Here is a 20,000-nt window from a genome sequence, read left to right as displayed (position 1 = left end):
CCAAATATATCATACATTGATTTCTTTTAGACAGCAGTCAGGGGTTTTAGATACGGTTGCTGGAATGTAGTTCATTGATACATCTTAGATTATATTACAGATATTAATTTGATAAAACATGAGAGAGTGACAGGTAAGATCGTGCTACAGTTTCTGAGTCATAACAAACACACAAAACTAAATGTAGAAGGGCAGTTTTACTGACATTCTCCTATTCCAGCCAATTCCCCACCAATTAGTGCATATAGCATTCTTGCAAATTATACTCTTCTCATTGGGATGTTTATATACCAGATAGAAACAAGCTTTTTCGAAAAGAGAGCTGATTAAGATAAGGCTCATCTAATTTAGTTGCACAACTAAAAATATTCATCGGTAATTTGTCGACGAGGCTTGCTATTCGGAATATATTGCAGGTCATACTTTGCCTATACAGTAACCCCTCGCTATATCGCTGTTCACCTATAGCGGTTCACCTACCGCAGTTTATTATTTAAGCTTACGTCGATTCCTCTGTGGTATTGTTTTACATTCATAATAACAGAAATATTTACAAATTATAAAATTATAAAAATATTCAATGCATTACTATTTCGGATCTGTTCAGTTTGGCTCACAGATATTTTAATTAATTTTTTAAAAACTAAACAGTTGGAAACTTCGTATACTGGTGTAATTTCTCACACAGAATAAGGTTCAACTGAATACACGTCTTTGATTGGTTAAAATTACCCAAATACGACAAATATAAACACAAAGTAACTTCTAAAGTGTGAAATTTTGTCAAAATTGTTCAAAGTAAACCGTGTTTTGCGTGAGAAATTACTCCATTATACAAAGTTTCAAGCTGTTTAGTTTCAAAAAAATTAATAAAAAAATCTGTGAGCCAAACTGAACAGACGCACTGTTTCTACTTCGCGGATTTTCACATACCACGGGGTTTTTTTGGAACATAACACCCGCGATAGTTGAGGGATTACTGTAACTGCTTTATACATTTGCAGTTAATATCTTTTCTAACAGGTATCATTCAGAGATGGCTGATATTTTGCATAATTTTACTTCAAATTGTTCTATTATAGCTGTTCATTTTCTGTAATGTAATTATAATTCTGTAGCTTATTAAATATCTCAGTTTATCTTAAAGACAGAAATATCTACACCCTCCCTAAGTTTTGGGGGTGGTAGATTGAATCTGTTACTGGGTTTAACACGAATTTTTATTTTATTTTATTCATTTATTTATCTTGGTTTGTGGAAGGCTTTAACGTTGCAAATCTCTGGTTTGAAGATAATCTTTCTTCTTCCCAACTGTCGCAGAGAGATTGCAATTCTTCCACTATATCAATCTTTTTATACATACTAACCCATCTGCCCGTCGGTCTGTCTGGTTGCCTGGCTGCCTGCCTACCTGCCTACCTACCTACCTACCTACCTACCTACCTACCTACCTACCTAACTACATACATACATACATACATACATACATACATACATACGTGTGTATGTGTGTGTACGCATTTATATATATACTTACACATACCTATATATGTGGTACAAGTGTGTATATATCTATCTATCTATCTATCTATCAATCTATCTATCTATCTTCTATCTATCTATCTATCTATATCTATCTATCTATCTATCTATCTATCTATCTATCTATCTATCTATCTATCTATCTATCTATCTATCTATCTATCTATCTATCTATCTATATATATATATATATATACATGCCACTGAATAATTTTTTTAATGCTTTGTTCAGTTAGATCATTGTTGCATTTGTTGTTATTGTTGATATGTTTGCAGTTGCTTTTGATGTTGTTTAGGCATAGAAAATCTCTGATCGAGGTGACCTATGTTCAAATGTATTCTAGCAGTGACCCTTGCAATTTTTTTTTAGGGATGACTCCGACAACGTTATGTAATATATCATTTTCGTATTTGAAATGGGATGATGGGACAGAGGAAGATCTGCTATTTCGAGTAGATAACAGATTCATAGGAGAATTGGCTCGTTGTTTAATTGAAGGGCTTTTCATATTGTGACTAGCTAGTAACACGTTATACGTAAAGCACTTTGGTAATGTTTCTCACGATATGTGTATGTGTGTGCGTTAATGTGTATGTGGGAGGAGGAGTATAGTGAGAGAGAGAGAGGGGGGATTACAAACAGACAAAGAGACAGAGCATTTTACATTCCATTTGTTTATTCAATCATTAAAAATATAACCTGAAACAATCTCTGCCTTTTACAATATAAGCTATTGAAATGAGCCATTAGCATTTTGATTAATTAAAATCATATTCCTTTTTATCCCATGATGCCATACAATCTTACCTGCATCAATAAAATTAATACAGATATTCTCACAAACAGATACACATGTCAGTACAAAGCGCACAATATTCACTGCTCATTGACATGTATGTGAGTGTGCACATGCGGGCGTGTGTGTGTGTGTGTGTAAATTTTGTTTGCACAATCTTCCGTCTTATTTCGTCAACAAATTTTGTACACAATATTTTGTGTTGCCTGTATTCAGAAGTATACGTATGTTTGGACACCACGTATATTTACATGTATGTATTGTATGAAAGTGTTATTGATATATGCGTTTGTGAGTGCGCGTGTGAATACTTGTGTGAGTGTCTTCATTCATTATAAAGCCATGTTTAAATAGACTATGTACTTGTTTATTAGATAAGATAAGTTCCGAGTTGTTTATGTGACTGGCGAGCGGGTTGGCCAGCTAGCTGGCCGGTTTCACTGACTTGCAGGGAAACAGACAAGCAGTCAAGCAGGCAAGCAGGCAGGTTCGTTATCAGGACATGCATAATGGTTGGACGGATGAATGCATGAAAACGAAAAATGATAGCCAGTAGTCACGATGACAAAGCCAGTGACATCTTCGGCAGCAGCCAGCTATGCATTTACCAGGCTACTTATTTGTCCGGTCGTTCACTCTTTCACCGCTTTTAACATTAACGGGCAAAACTATTACTGTCAGGTTTTGGCTGGCCGGAGTCTGCAGATCGTCAGTCCTTTGGCACACAATCAGCTGTCCATCTCATGCGGTGTAGTTTGGCCTGCGGTTCACACTTGAATAGCTTCATACTACTTCTTTTCAGTCGATTCATCTTTATTTTTATTTTTCCATCAAAGACAGCCGACAGACAGCTGCTAATATCATCCGCTGAGATGACCAGTTCGTTGACCGACTGCCCGGCGGAGGGACAGAGATGTATTGAAGTATACAAAGGGATGACTGGATAGATGAATGGACGGATGAATGGACGGATCGATGGATGCATGGATAGATAACCGGATAGATAAGAGTATGTATAGCTAGACAACACCACCATATGACTATATTTCGACATACATTGGTTGTATCATAGTCTTATTATAAGATTTGATAAAATTATTGTTGTAATCGGTGGAAGTTTAGCAAATGTGGTTGTCGAGTGAGGTATTTTGTTGAGTGATGTATTTTCTTGAGTGAGGTATTATGGCAATAGAGTTGCTCATTTTCTGTTTTTTTTTCTTTTCAGACGAAGCGTTGTTGTTTCTAGTAACGATGATGCCTGTGGTTTAGGTGATTCTTTTAACACTGCTGCGGCTGCTGCTGTAAGTTTTTGCTGTTGCCTTTATCGGTGTTCTTGTTTTCGAGTAAGAAGTATAAAAGGAATAGAAAATAAAACAAAGTAAAAATAAAAACAAAAGCATCCTTATGGTGCCAGATAGAAATATGCAAAGACTTATGATGATAGCTACTTACCAAAACTGATATTGTCAAGAGAAGACATCTTCGACTATATCAACAACAACACGATGATGATGATGATGATGATGATGATGATGAGGATGATGGTGATGATGATGATGATGATGATGATGATGATGATGATGATGATGATGATGATGGAGATGATGATGATGATGATGATGATGATGACGATGATGATGATGATGATAGTGTTGGCGTTGGTGGTAGTGATGCTGTTGTTCGTGGTACTGATATTAGTGCTGTTGTTAGTGGTAGCGTTTATAATGATGCTAATGATGGTGATGGTGTTTGACAGTGGTGATGGTGGTTCCGATGATGCTTGTCTCTGCGGTGTTGGTGTTGGGGTTGTTGTTGTTCTTGGTGGTGGTAAGGGCGATTCTGCTGGCGGTAGTAATGACGATGATTATGATTGTGGTGGCTGTTTTGGTGGTGTTGATGTTGGTGGAAGCGATAGTGGTGGTGGTAATGGTGTGTCTGGTGTGGTAGTGATAATGATGATGGAGATGATGTTGATGATGGTGATGACGACGTTGATAATGATGATAGTGGTGGTGGTGGTGGTGATGATGATGATGATGATGATGATGATGATGATGATGATGATGATGATGATGATGGTGATGACGACAACGACGATGATGATGATGATGACGATGATGATGATGATGATGATGATGGTGATTGTGACGATGAGGATGATGATAACGACGACTACGATTTTTATTTGCTGCAGGGACGCCGAATTGAAGGGGACGACAACAAATAAAAACATCAATAATGAAACTGAAAATATGCGTGCGCAATATAAATGTAAGAATAGTACAATATAAATAGAAAGAACGAGATTTAAACAGACAGGGAAAGATGAAACAAAGTTGTGAGATAACAGAAGGGGAGGAATGACACAACGACAATGGAGATTAAAAACAAAGGGAATGAAAAGATAGTACTGAGAAATAATAAAAGAGACGGGTATAGAACATTGAATGATGTCGCGCCAGTAGGAAAGCGGTTTGAATTATAGGGAAGAATGGACCTAACGACAGAATAAAAGACTGAATGAATTCGAAGAATAAACGCAAAAAGAAGACACGAAAAGCGAAAATGAAGGAAATATTACAGGATGGGATAAACGAGATAATAAACGTAACTGAGAAATATGAGATAGAAGTTGTTGTGAAATCATAAGTAGAATGAAAGAGTTAGAGGCTGAACTATACAAAGAAATAAGGAAGAAAAAGAAACAGAGTACGGAGGCTTTGTGATGGATATACAATAGAACAAATACGTTTTAGGGACATACGTGTTAAAAAAAGGAACGAACAAACGAACGAGCAAGCCGATACTTAACACTAGTCCGGCTAGGAAAAGGAGATAGTTCTGTTTCATTTCGTGACCGACCCTTACAAAAATAAAAATAATGACCCTTTCTACTGTAGGCACAAGGACTGTAATTTGTGGGGAGGGGACTAGTCTATTACATCGTCTCAAATACTTAATTCGAACTTGTTTTATCGATCCTGAAATGATAAAAAGGCAAATTCGATCTCAGTGGAATTTGAACTCACAACGTTAAAAATTGAAATACTTATTTCTTTACTACCCACTAAACACAGAGAGGACAAACACGGAGAGACAAACAGGTTAAGTCGATTATATTGACCCCAGTGCGTAACTGGTACTTATTTAATCTACCCCGAAAGGATGAAAGGCAAAGTCGACCTCGGTGGAATTTGAATTCAGAACGTAACGGCAGACGAAATACCGCTACGCATTTTGCCAGGCCACTACCTCTATAATAAGGGCAATAACAATAACAACAACAGCAACAACAATAATAATCAATTCTTTTATTAGCTACAAGGGCTCACATAAAACAACATTAAATGACATGCAACAACATAAAATACAAAAGCAGGTCTTACAGCGTGTTAACAATAGATATAACAACGACAAATTAAACAAATGAGAACTCCCAATAGGTGAGGCGCTTTAAGGTCTTCATGGAAAACCCCACAAAAGCCTCAGGTGCCTGATCAATAGGGCAAGAGCCCATCGTTTATTTCTTACAGCTGTATGCTCAGAATTGGTCCTTTCACACTGGCCATTCTTCCAACGTTCACCCACCTTTCAGCAAACTTGCTAGAAAGCAACACTTCCCTCTCCACCCTCAACTTCCTTTTCAAGTGAGACTTAAAAACGTTGATGTAGGCTTGACCAAAGAGGTATCTGTCTGTAGCCCTTTCAGACGGGTCCACTATACTACCTCTTCCGCTACAGCCACTAGACAAATAAAAATTGCCTGCCCCACCCGGCCAAAAAGAGGGTGGCGAGACAATCTTCACAATGGATTCAGGTAATAGCCGGATCCGTCCTACACGCGACAGCAAGTGATGGACATAAACACGCAGGTCAGCAATATTTGGACACAGGACGATGGCGTGTAGAACATTTTCATTGCTCTGCGCACAATTCGGGCAGACCCGGCTGATGGCACCTTCGTGCCTGTAAAGTTTATCTTGAACAGGCAGCGCACCTCGGAAGCACTGCTAGGCAAGGGATTTCTGGAAGTTATCTATTGGTCCAGGCCCGAAAGTTCTCCGAAACAGACCGGTTAGTTGATCTTCATCGACAACAAGAGTTTCCCCGAGAACGTCGTCTCACTTTCCCTCCACTAGTCTTCTATAAGAGTGGAACTATCACCGACTGCATTGCCTGCCTGGCAGAGGGATGTGAGTGTTTGATAACACCCGAGGTGCCAAGCGCCCCTCCTGAGTCTATGCCTAATACAGCTTTGCAGTTCACTCAAAGAGACTAGCTGTGGAAAAACGTGCCTGACAAACAGCGACCACACAATGCTCACTGTCAAGAAAAACCCGGAGATGCAGCAACCTCAGTGCATGACAGCGCCTCCCGATAGAAAAAAGTAGGAATTCTCCCATTCTGCTGTCAGTAGCTACATAAAGGCCTCCAGGCGTCTAAAGAACTCCGGCTACCCCGCTCCATTCAGTGCGTACACTGCGACCAGTCTAAAAGCACTGCCTTTGTTATCGTTCACGTCCAGGGCAATCGACTTACCTTCCGGGCCCAGGAAAATCGAGCGTATCTCAAGATCCAGGCCTTGTCTGAACAACACTGCCACCCTACACTCCATTTCCGGTCGACTAAGACATGCGAAAATCTCAATCATTGAAAATGGGAGCCGAGGCGATCCTGGTCTCACTGATGGCTATTACATCCAAACTTAGCTACTTGAGGTCGTTGCGCAAGCCTCCTTGCTTCCACAATGATCCCAGGCCACGTACATATATACATTCTACTTTAAGAACCACAATGCTGGCCAGGATATAAGGAAAGGAAAAAGGGAGTGTCACTTATCCTCTTGGTGCTGTTTGTAGTCGAGTGGTTCTCCCAACCTGTCTATTTTGTTGGGTTCCTCAGGAAACCCTCTTAAAAACTATCTACTGGTCGCTAAACTGGGAGATCCAGTGTCATACGAGTAGCTCCGCTTAATGCTCGTATAAATCTCTAATGTCATTCACACCATCGTTAGGCTATCCGGTGCTATAAAAGTGTTGGGTTTGCAGATCACTCTCTCTGATTCAATGTTCTCATTTTGTGCTGTGAGAGCCATCAGCTTTTCATTGGACCTCTTCACCTGTTGTAGTGACATTTTACTTTTTAAAATTTGTTGTGTTCTTGATTTTGTTGAGGGTGTTTTTGATGGTGTTGGTGATTGTGGTGCGTGTAGTTTTGGTGTTGTCATCAGTGTGTCTGTGTTTGCCGTTTCTTGGATTTCTCCCTTTTGTCTGTGTGTCTTTCTTTGTTTTTTTTTCTGTCTTTTGGGCTTCCTCCATCATCACTTGGATGCGTAGAAGAGTCCGTGTCTTGTATGTTTTCTTCTAGTTGTGTTTGTTCAGGTTTTCTTGTTGTTGTTGTTGTTGCTCCTGCTACTGTAGCTTCCATCACTGCTGCTGGTGCTAATCCCACAGCCACCCTTACTGTAACACCTATCAGTTTTGTCTCCTTGGGTTCAATTTCTGTTTTTGTTCCCCTGCCTTTCTGTTGTTGTTGTTGTTGTTGTTGTGTTTGTTATTTTTGTCAACTCATGGGTTGTAGTGTTTTCGTTTGGATATTTCTTTCTGCATTTCTGCTCTGGTTCTGTGGGCAGAAAAACTGTAAGTGGCCCGTTGAGACGCAAGCGTGGGACCTCGGCCTTCTGCCCTCCATATTCACCCTTAAGTCTACTCCATTCGAGTGGGGATAATAATGATGATGATGATGATGATGCTGATAATGATAATGATAATAATAATAATAATAATAATAATAATAATAATAATAATAATAATAATAATAATATAATAATGATAATAATAATAATAATAATAATAATAATAATAATAATAATAATAATAATAATAATAATAATAATAAAAAACATGAAATGTTTAAAAAATGAAAAATGTTCAAGAAGGTAGCACGTCTAGGTTATAACAGGTGGCGTTTCTCAACATAGTTGTAAGTGACTGTTTTAATTTTTAAAAGACGGTATCTGGTTTTAGCTATGAGTTGTATTATACTCTTTGAATTATTATTCTGTTTCTTTTTTTTTCTTCACCAGAAGTGGCCATTTTTGTTGCTTTTGACGAAATGATAAGAGTTGAATCTTTATTCTAGACAAATTTGGAATTCCTTTGATCAATTATGGTTGATCTAGAGCAAAAGAATAGCAGCAGCAGCAGTAGCAAAGACCACAACAGTATATATGTTAAAATATTTTAAAACTGTTTTTTTTCTACATTCGCACCAAATCATTTTAAAACAAGACTACATTGGATTATGTTGTCCATGGAGAGGTATTAAAAAAAGACACGATGTTTATGATTCATATATCTTCAATTATTATTCAGTACAGTCAGGTTCAAGCTAATGATATTCTTTTGGTCTCTTGTATTTAGTGACTAAATAAATATTAAAGTAATGCATACACACACAGAAACACGTGTGTGTGTGTGTGTGTGTGTGTGTGTGTGTGTGTGTGTGTGTGTGTGTGTGTGTGTGTGTGTATGTGTGTGTGTGTATGCGCGTGCCCGTGTGCGCTCTTGTGCACGCGTGTGTGTGTGTGCATGCTTGTCTGTGTGTCTGAATTTCTCTACGTATGAAATCTTTATACAATGCTTAAGAAATACGTAAGTAGTTCTTGAGATCCACCGACATAATGCTATCTGCGCTGCATTTTGATTGCAATACTTCATTTCGAGCGCAAATTCAGCCCGTATGATTTTGTTAAAATAAAAAGTCGTGTATGAAGGTACAACAAAACCGCATCACATACCAACTAAATCAAGTTTTTCAAGCATAGCTTAAAAAACAGCAAACTGAGCTCATTCTGAGCAACATATTTTCTTGATGAAGCCTCTGTTTCATCCCTATAACTGGAAAATGTAGAATATTCTGATCACATGATGTGTAACACTTGCACATTCTCAGTTTCTCTAATTCCATGCGTGCTAAATTTTGGTCTCAAGTGATCTGACAATTGTCGGTGGGTCCCAGTAATGTATCATGTCTATACCACCTAATCGTTTTCACGTTCAAAGGTGTATAGAGCTGCTGGCGGATATAGCTGCTGGCTCCGTCTTCTCCATTAATATATATGTATACACTGGCTTGGCGAGGAATATGCAGTAAGAGATGATAAAGTCAATTGTCTCATTCTACTGGCTGCAATTCCTTTGAAATCAGCTATCACATGAACTAATCAAGTGTTCTGCTGGCCTGAAATTGCAAAGGGATATGACATAGGATGAGGTTACGACTGTCAGTTTTCTTTGAAATGTCGAACAAACGTAGGTAATGCGTGCATTGTCTGCGTCATATTTTACAATTAGCCTATATCTCTTCTGATTGGAGTTGTTGCTCTTTAAATTGTCGTACTCTGAAGTTCTATCTTTTGTCAAAATATTCTTCGGCTAATGAAGTTCAACCTTGCACTAAGTCTGTGGCGTTTCCAACTACATCTAGACGGTGAGAAGATGTGCCCGCTGTTTATGAAGCATAATTTTCTATAGCTCGTCTCTTGGATGAAACTGTAATTGTATATCATTGTAAAAGCAAGGTCGGACATTTGCAATCTAGAATGCAGCCTATACTCACGATTTTACTAGTGGACAAAACGTCCGCGATAACACTAAAGGGGATACAAGAAAAGCTGATTAATTTGCCTCGAAGTTGTTTCGAGAGAAACATTATTTATAATTTCCAGATTTGTCTGATCTGATGGGGCAAGTCATGGGTCATCATTGGTCTGGAACAAGCTTTTGGAGGTGAGGAGTTGGGTCAGTCTTTCCTGTCCATGATTATCAGAGAGTACAGAAACTTCCCCCACACACTCATTATGTGCCATAACATTACTGACATGTAGATCTATATCAAACTGTTATTTCCACCGTCTTCATTTGTCCGAAATAATTGAAACTTTTTCGTGAGCATAGGTTTGGACACGGATGTGGTCTAGTAAATGCAGATTGAATGGATGAATAACACGTGTCTGATTATCCGTTCATTTATGTATCACTGGAATATTTTATGTTTCTAAATGTGAAACCTCAAAACACATAAAGATGTATATAAACGTACATACATACACACGCATATACATATATACAAGTATATACATACATATATATAATATAATTCGAGACAAAACCACTATTTTAAAACCAAACAAGGAAAGACTTAATCAATACATAAAATTTTAATATAAATCAAATAAACCGCCACTACAAATGTTTCATGTCTGCTCCGACAATCTTCAGGTGGATTTTCGATCTAAATATAGCAATATTTTAAAATATAATTTAAAATAATTATAGGGTTTATTTTAGATTATTTTAGATAATATATTGATTATATATAGATTATATATAGATTATATATAGATTATATTTTTATTTTTTTATTGATAATTTTATTGTTTTATTATTTTAAATTATTTTAAATTATATTTTAAAATATTGCTATTTTTAGATCGAAAATCCACCTGAAGATTGTCGGAGCAGACATGAAACATTTGTAGTGGCGGTTTATTTAATTTATATTAAAATTTTATGTATTGATTAAGTCTTTCCTTGTTTGGTTTTAAAATAGTGGTTTTGTCTCGAATTATATTATATAATATTTTACTATAAAATTGGATTTAACCCTAAATCTGATCTTTCCCTGTAATTTTGGATTCATTCCCTAATATTTATTATTACATACATATATATATATATATGTAAACATAGCTGTACATATATGTATATATGTATGAATGTATATATCTGTCTGTCTGTCTGTCTATCTGTCTGTATGTATGTACGATGTGCGTTCAAAAGTACTCGATTTTATATTTACGCTAAAACTAAACCTGTGTGAGCAAAATCTTTTGCTGGATGGTCACGCCACCTTTCCCTTGCATGCGTGAAATTTTTCGCGCCAGTAGGCCGTGTTCCAGGCTGTTACGCCTGGCGAACAGATGTCTAATGCTCGCTCGTCAGCCTTTCGTTTTCTCCGAACGCACTGGGCAGAGACTTTGCATCAAATTTAGTACAAAGCGTTGTGATCCTTAAGCTCCAACTATCCAGAACTTTCAACTAGCATTTGGCAATGATGATACGGTTAAAACTGAGATCAAGGAATGGTACGAGCACTCCAAATATAGCTGTACTTCAATGGAGAGGTAGACACGCTCAAATAACCTGTGCACAAGCCGAAATGAGGAGTCTATCGAGAATGTTCGGTGAATAGTCATGGAATAACGTTGTGTAACAATCAAAGAAATTGATCACAAAGTGGGAATAAGCACAGGATCAGTGGATTCCATGTTAACGAAGGATTTGTGCGCGCAGAGAGCATCAGCGAAATCCGTTCCCAATGTGCTAGTGGACTAGCAAATGCAATCCCGTATGGAAATGGACGTGGTGATGAGACATGGGTTTATGATCTCTGCTCGATGCGTTCGTTCCTCTTGCAAGATAACGAAAATCTGACTAGTGCGGAAATGTCTTCTGTTCCCTAGGCGTAACAATCAGGAACTGATGCAGTTTACCAACGCAAAAGTTTTCGTGGAAGCACAGAGAGAGAGAGGAGTCACCTACAACCTAAAGGATTTGGCCCACACAGCATTAATTTTGGCGAAGAAAACAAGTCTGATACTTCTTAAACGCACCTCCTATTTATGTATGTATGTACGCATTGAAATATATATATATATATATATATATTGTATAGAGGGCATTATTACACATAAATGCCTCACACTAAGAGGGACAAAGTCATTACTACCAAAATTATACTAATCATACCTAAATGCAGTTTTTCAAAGCAAGACATTTAAAATGAATTTAGTTCTGTATCACCGTGATTTCACATTCAACTTACGTCTTATGATCCTCAGCAGAACTGATTCTGAACACATCATAAATAAACTACCAACCTTACGTAGCGAAGACGAACAGACAACTGCTCACTCCGGCCAAGCACATGGAATGTTTATAAATCATATATCCGGTAAATGGCGGGCTTTTTACGAACTGCATGTCGGGTAATAAAAAGTATTTCGGAATAAGTTTAACAATTAAGGATAACCCCTTAATAAGGGATCTTAACAAGAAATTATCGGGTAGTTAGCGTGAAAACCTCATAAAAGAAAAGAATTCGAAAATATTTTTTTTCTTTTGAACAAATTAATTATATCTATATTGTATAGAGGGCATTATTACACATAAATGCCTCACACTAAGAGGGACAAAGTCATTACTATCAAAATTATACTAATCATATTTATTTTTATTACCCGACATTTTTATTACCCGACATGCAGTTCGTAAAAAGCCCGCCATTTACCGGATATATGATTTATAAACATTCCATGTGCTTGGCCGGAGTGAGCAGTTGTCTGTTCGTCTTCGCTACGTAAGGTTGGTAGTTTATTTATGATGTGTTCAGAATCAGTTCTGCTGAGGATCATAAGACGTAAGTTGAATGTGGAATCACGGTGATACAGAACTAAATTCATTTTTTTAAATGTCTTGCTTTGAAAAACTGCATTTAGGTATGATTAGTATAATTTTGGTAGTAATGACTTTGTCCCTCTTAGTGTGAGGCATTTATGTGTAATAATGCCCTCTATACAATATAGATATAATTAATTTGTTCAAAAGAAAAAAATTATTTTCGAATTCTTTTCTTTTATGAGGTTTTCACGCTAACTACCCGATAATTTCTTGTTAAGATCCCTTATTAAGAGGTTATCCTTAATTGTTAAACTTATATATATATATATATATATATATATATATATATATATGTATGTATGTATGTATGTATATATGTATGTATGTATGTATGTATGTATGTATGTATGTATGTATGTATGTTTGTATGTATGCATACGTGTATTCACGTGTGTGGTGTGTGCGTGTGTGTGTATTCATGCATGTATGCATGGTACACACTTCGTTTCCAATAATTTTTTATAAACCGTTCCACTTTCATGAGGCCGTTTACAACAGCTAAAAAAAGGAAAAAAAAAAATATTTCAGCAGTCATATTTTCATTGTGGGTTTTCAGCAAATAACCGTACACTGTTTTTATATTTTACCTTTATTGTATATTGAACATATTCTGTATACTAATATATCTAATGCCTTGGAGTGATATTTTCTATAGGTCTGTCGAAGTGTAAGTCTTGGTGATTTGGTTACATGTTTGTATATCTTTTTCATCATTCCCGAGGCACCTATTATGATGGGGATTGTTTATTTTTATTCCCCATACTCTATATCTAGATGTTTATATCTGAATAGTTTCTCAATATATGTTGGAAATATATTGTCGTACGTTGGAATTCATACGTCAGTGAAGCAACATTTTTTATGGTCATTTTCAATAGGACTTGTCTTCTTATTCCTGTTGCTGTAGATCGGAAGTTGTTCAGTAGGAAAGCTAGGGCTTCATTTTTTTTTTTACTTTGATAGTTATTTTATGTCTTTAGGGTGTGCTACGTATGTCTTCGTCTGTTGGATTCCTGATGATTACATGTTCTTATTCTAGTTGCTTGCGTTTCTTTGTTACTTGTATTTTCATTGCATACATTTGTATTTCAAGTATTCTATTTTTATGTTTGATATCTGCTTGGTTTCAAGACTATATTTCCTCAAATTAACTGGTCTATTGGGATCAAAGTTATTTTTAGACTGGGATTACTTCTCAGCAGATCTTACATTAGGATATTATCTTTATTTTCATCATATTTATCGAATCCCGACTGCTTTTTTTAATGTCTGGTGATGCGGAATGTTGCCTGTTCTATTTTGGATAGTTTTTATGCGTCGAATTCATTGTGTGCAGGGAATTTAATATAGGACCAAATGATAGAGTTTTTATGTGTTTAGTCTGCCATTTCTTTATATTTTGTGCTGAATTTATTTGGTATTAATTTGAATTCTGTTCCGTTTGTGAGTTTACATACAGTGGTTAATCGGCCATCAGTCCGTGTATATTTCCATAGGCCTTTTTTCTTTTTTCAGTTTGGAACAGCTATCACGCTGAAGGCCATGATGAATCCTTTTATTCAGAACCTGATATTGTAGGTGTTTTTCATCATTCATTTCTTATGTGCGCATTAAATGGTTTAATACTTTTCTTGGGTTCTTCTTTTTAAATAATACCATTAATGTTAAAGTTGTTTTTTTTCTTCGCATTTTTACGTTTCAGATTTTGCAGCGGTCAGTTTTACCTCTTGCTCCACTCAAGTACTGAGTCGATACTATCGACTAACACCTCTCCTCATAATTTGATGAACTTGCATGCGTTTGAATTAATAATCATTATTACTCTAATGATATCTTGAATTTTACTGGTGGTATTGTAAAGGGGATAGAACTTCACTTTTACCAGAATATGTAAAGTTGTTTGTATATCTGAAATGTAAAGAACTATCGCCAACAGAAAATTACGACTTTCTATAAAATCTATTGCTACACATTCAAAAGAATACACTATAAAAATGTAGACAGTGTTTTTTATGCTTTTTTGTCAATAAAATTATTCAGTACGTTTATATTTCTCATTTTCTATTTACGTTTATCTTTCTTTCAAATGATATATATATAATATATATATATATATATATATATATATATATATATATATATATATATACACACACATGTTAAAAACTGTCATAATATATACTTAGATTATTTAGTGAAAAAGATTTTCTAAGTTTATCTTAATGAATACTAGCATTAAGGGCAAAGGCGAAGTCTGATAAAATTAAGCAGGATTATCTTCCGTATCTAATTCAAATATATCCACAGCCATATAAAATCTTGTTGCACCTTTACCAAACAATAGCCCATTTCATCTTCATTACAACTTTCAACCTTAAATAACGTTTGGGTTCCGAATTTTTTTTTTTTAAACCCAGATATTAGTCATATAACCAAAACTCCTATATAATCGTAATTTATCCACAGTGTATTAACTGATATTTATAGAATATTTTCCGATGTCTAGTCTATTAAAATTTAGCACCATGAATAAGATTTTTTTACTTATCGCTATGCAACTGCATAACAGATTTACGTAATTCATCACGCACAAGAAAAGTTTTCTCAGATCCATTCTTTTTACTGATGTTTTCACCGTTGAAGTACATACCTATATATATATATATATATATATATATAGTGTTAGCTGTAGTGTACAGATATTGAATGTTGAGTAAAAACTTCGCCAGAATTTTGGGAAAAATCTTTTTATTTATTCATTATCATTATCCCTTTCATTCGTTTCTCGAACTTGTCAAATAGAATTTTGTGAATGTACAAACAACTTGTTCATTTATATAAAACAAATATTTTTTGGGGGGTGGGGTGTTTAGTAGAGGAGAACATTGTTTTTGTGCTTTTGGGTGAAGTTCCATGACAATGGAGATAGACAGATTGACAGAGAGAGAGAGGGGGGAGCGGAGGGGAAGGGAGATACCTCTTCCTATTCCCCATTCATAAAAAAGGTGTGGCGTGGTCATCACAGAAAGTTATTTTACTTTCTTTCTCTCTTTTTCACTTCTTCTCTTCTTTCTTTTTCCTTTTTTCTTTCCTCATGCCATCTAGTTTCCTCTTTCTTTCTTTCTTCTTCTCTTTGAGTTATATTTAGAATAAAAATGTTTCAAACATTCAATTTTGGAGAGGATTTTTTGATGAAATGTAGTTCCATTGCTTTTCCGTATTGCGGAGCGTCCGTGCACATTTGTAAAGAGGAAAAACTTTGAATTTTCCGTCGCTGTATATTTCTAGATGCTTACTTAATGGAATCTTGCGCAATTCCTTTTGTCAGTTATGTTGCTTGTTGGATATTCTTGCACGTTGGCAGGGGAAGTATTTTTTCACCAACGTAATTTTCTTTGCAGTTTGGGCAGGTAATGCAGTATATAAGGTTTTGCGTTTTGCAGCTCATACCTGCATTTATTTCAAAAAGGGATCCGCTCATGAATTTTATGCAGGAACCACTTTCTAAGTATTTAAAGTTGTTGTTGTTGTTGTTGCATAATCGACACCTATCTGCACAGTCTTATATACATATATGCAAATTTTTGTCTGTACATTTGTGTAGTGTCTGTGCACATCTATATAGATACTTACCTATAGAATCTTACAGATATATAAACAAAACAATTTTAACAAGGTAGACAAGTAGAGATATGAATGATACACAAGTATTCGTAGTTTCGAATTTCAGTTTCAGAAATGATACACAAAGTTATTTCGAGTATCAGTGGAATAGAAGAAATACAAGTGAAAATGCATAATAGGGGAAAATGAGATTTTGTATCAATTGTATACCGTGTTTAGTGCCTTTCAGCCCTGATCTTTCAGACCTATGATCAAAGATATTCCAGATGTATTCAATTCATTCTTTCCTTATGATCAGAGAATAGCGGATGGCATTATCTAATCTCATAAGTTGATGGTACGTAAGTTCATGAGATTTGACGTGTATTTCTAGCAGGCTGATCGACTTCTTATGGACACTATTCTTCGCTCGTTTTTTCTCTTGATATGAATAGATGGAACGGCAATCTCGCAGCATACCTATTTCTAGAAGATATGATTCAGGAAACTCACTACAGCTTGTTCTAAGTTAGCAATATGTAACTACAACTTTGTGATATTGATGATGACAGTTGTAACTAATAGCAAAAATCTACGGTACCTGTTTCCTATGGCAGTGTAATGATACCTAATTTTCTCTCACCTGTTCAATATTAACAATAGTTAAAGCTGTGAGCTGGGAGAATCGTTAGCATGCCAGGAAGAATGCTTGGCGCCATTTCGTCCCTTTTCTTGTTCTGAGTTCAAATTCTGCCTTTTATAATTTCCGGTCATAAAATAAGTTTAATTCTTTATTGCCCACAAGGAGCTAAACATAGAGGGGACAAACAAGGACAGATAAAGGGACTAAGTCGATTATATCGACCCCAGTGCGTAACTGGTACTTATTTAATCGACCCCGAAAGGATGAAATGCAAAGTCAACCTCGGCGGAATTTGAACTCAGTACGTAGCTAAACATTTCGCCCGGCGTACTAACGATTCTGCCAGCTCACCGCCTTTTATCGGGCCGATAAAGTAAGTACCAGTTGAACACTGGGATCAGTGTAATCAATTTACCTCGGAATGTTAGGGTTTGTGCTAAAACTTTGAAATCAATATTACCAATACTTTTAAAGCCATGTAGACATCGTGACGCTTTTGCTTGTCAGAATTACAGAACACGTCTAGAGAAAAAAAAAAGCGTTAATGAATTTCTCTTGTTTTCCTGAGATAGTGAGATTTATGTATTCAACTTGCGGTACTTCATAATGATTTTCTTGATTGTGTAACATTATTTGAATCTTAAATACGCCTAAGTGACATCATTGCGTTTAGTTGTTGAAATATGACATTGATCCTAAAGATCCTGAATCCAAGACAGAGAAACAAAACGAGAAATCCATTGAAACTGCATTTTTCTAATTCATGTTGTGCAGTAATATATCTTTAGGCTGCATGTCACAAAAGAAAAAAACAATAAAACAACTACTCCCATTAAAGTCACAGCAAATGAATACTTTCAAACGGAGATAGTTTAGAGCAGTGATTCTCAATGTTATTTATCTCTGCGCCCCTTTTCAGCAAATAGCTTTTTACAAATACCATCCAACATCTTGCTAAGAAAACAAGTACGTTATCTGTTGCTTGTTTCAGTCATATAACTGTAGTTATACTGGAGTATCGTATTGAACCCAACAAATAAATTTTACGCACTGGTATATTATCCATATTTTTCTCCGTCTTTGTAGATGCATTCGTGGACTACTGCTTGTCTTTTAATATTTCAATAAAATGAATAGGTGGCGAGCTGGAAGAATCGTTAGCAAGCCTGGCGCAATGCTAAACGTCTTTTCTCAGTCTTTACGACCTGAGTTCAAATTCCACCGAGATCGTTTCTGCCTTTCAACTGACCATTAGAGTTGATGTAATCGATTTTGACTATCCCGAAATTGCCTGGCCTTATACCAAAATTTTGAAACCCCTAATTCCATGAAATTTTCTAAATACGACGAAATTCTCTTTATATCATTAGTCATATAAATTTAATAAAAAAACGAAAGGGCATCAGAATTTAAATTTCAAAGTTCTATCATTGGTTTTAACGAAACTTATGTGTAAAATCAATGCTACATTTAAGAACAACAAAACAAAAAGAAATTAAAAATAACTTAGAGTACTTCGCATATCATTATATTCCAAATCATATATTAATAATCGAAATACATCTCATGACTATACTGTGCTTCATGAGATTTTGCTCACTTTATAATACCTATTTCGACACTTAACGAACAGTGCCTGGTGTCTTCTCTTTTGCATATTTTTTTTTATTAACGTTCAGGTTTAGCCAACAATCGTAACACAATATGCTGTACCCTTTTCCTAATCCGGGATGGGTAAAGCCAAAATAACAACAGCAACTTCATTTCCTTGCAAAGACTATTCATGTTGCTGAGAAGTAATCCCAGTCTAAAAATAACTTTGATCCCAATAGACCAGTTAATTTGAGGATATATAGTCTTGAAACCAAGCAGATATCAAACAAGACTATTCATGTTGCTATTTTGCTGAAAACACAATGTTCTACATATATTCTTATCTCGACAAGCATTTTCTTGCAAATCTATTTAAAATAGTTTAAATATATTATGTCTAAGAAAAATCATGACCTCTCTAATCGTATAGATCCCTTCTCAGACTGCACAAAAAGTTTCCGCTGCATGAAAATGGGCGTCAAACCAAGATTAAAGACCATTGGTTTAGAGTTTACGTATAATCCGCAGGTCACGGAAGGAAACATATGCTTTATGCACTCTGCTTAATCATTCTTAAATCATTAACTTCAGGTTAGATCTATGAGAATATTTCATGATTTTATCACTAGATATTTTGTCAAATACTGACGCATAGTGACATAGCTACTTCAGAATTGTTGCAGGTGAAAGTAATTTCTTCAGATAGCATCTATCTTTGTTTCATGCACTGACAGAAATAGAAATCCTATGTTAATTCAGTGATATGACATACTTCGCTGATTGAGTATAGAATTTAATTACGTGGTTTTTAGTCTTAGGTTCATGCTAAATAATATAGGCCATGGGTAATTATCCGACCTTTAAGAACCCAGCATCTTCTTTTAGATATATGTACACTGAACGAAGTGGGTGTTTTCACACATTCTTACCATAAGAGAGATATTTTCTCCATATTTGCTATTTAGCAGTTGAAATATGTGACAAACATATTTCAAGTAATCTAGATTCTGCTCATAACATAAACACTCTTTTGCGCCAATGCTTGCTATTTACATTGATCGGGTGATCTACGAGCGCAAATCAGTAAATATGATGACTGAATTATATATAAAAGCTACACCTTTATTAAGTTCACTCAGAGTTGCCTCTCTTAGGTATAACTCATTGACAAAATCTAGAAATCTCAAAACATCGATGTCTGAGATTCTTTACAGGTGGCCACTCATAAAGAAATGGATGTTTTCACAACTTTTTACCATAAGAGAGCTTTTTTTCACCACAATAACTGCAGTGTATTTA

The sequence above is a fragment of the Octopus sinensis genome, linkage group LG7, assembly GCF_006345805.1.
Source record: "Octopus sinensis linkage group LG7, ASM634580v1, whole genome shotgun sequence".
NCBI classification, from domain to species: Eukaryota; Metazoa; Mollusca; class Cephalopoda; order Octopoda; family Octopodidae; genus Octopus; species Octopus sinensis.
The sequence above is the reverse complement of the archived record's forward strand: the minus strand, read 5'-3'. Positions refer to the sequence as shown.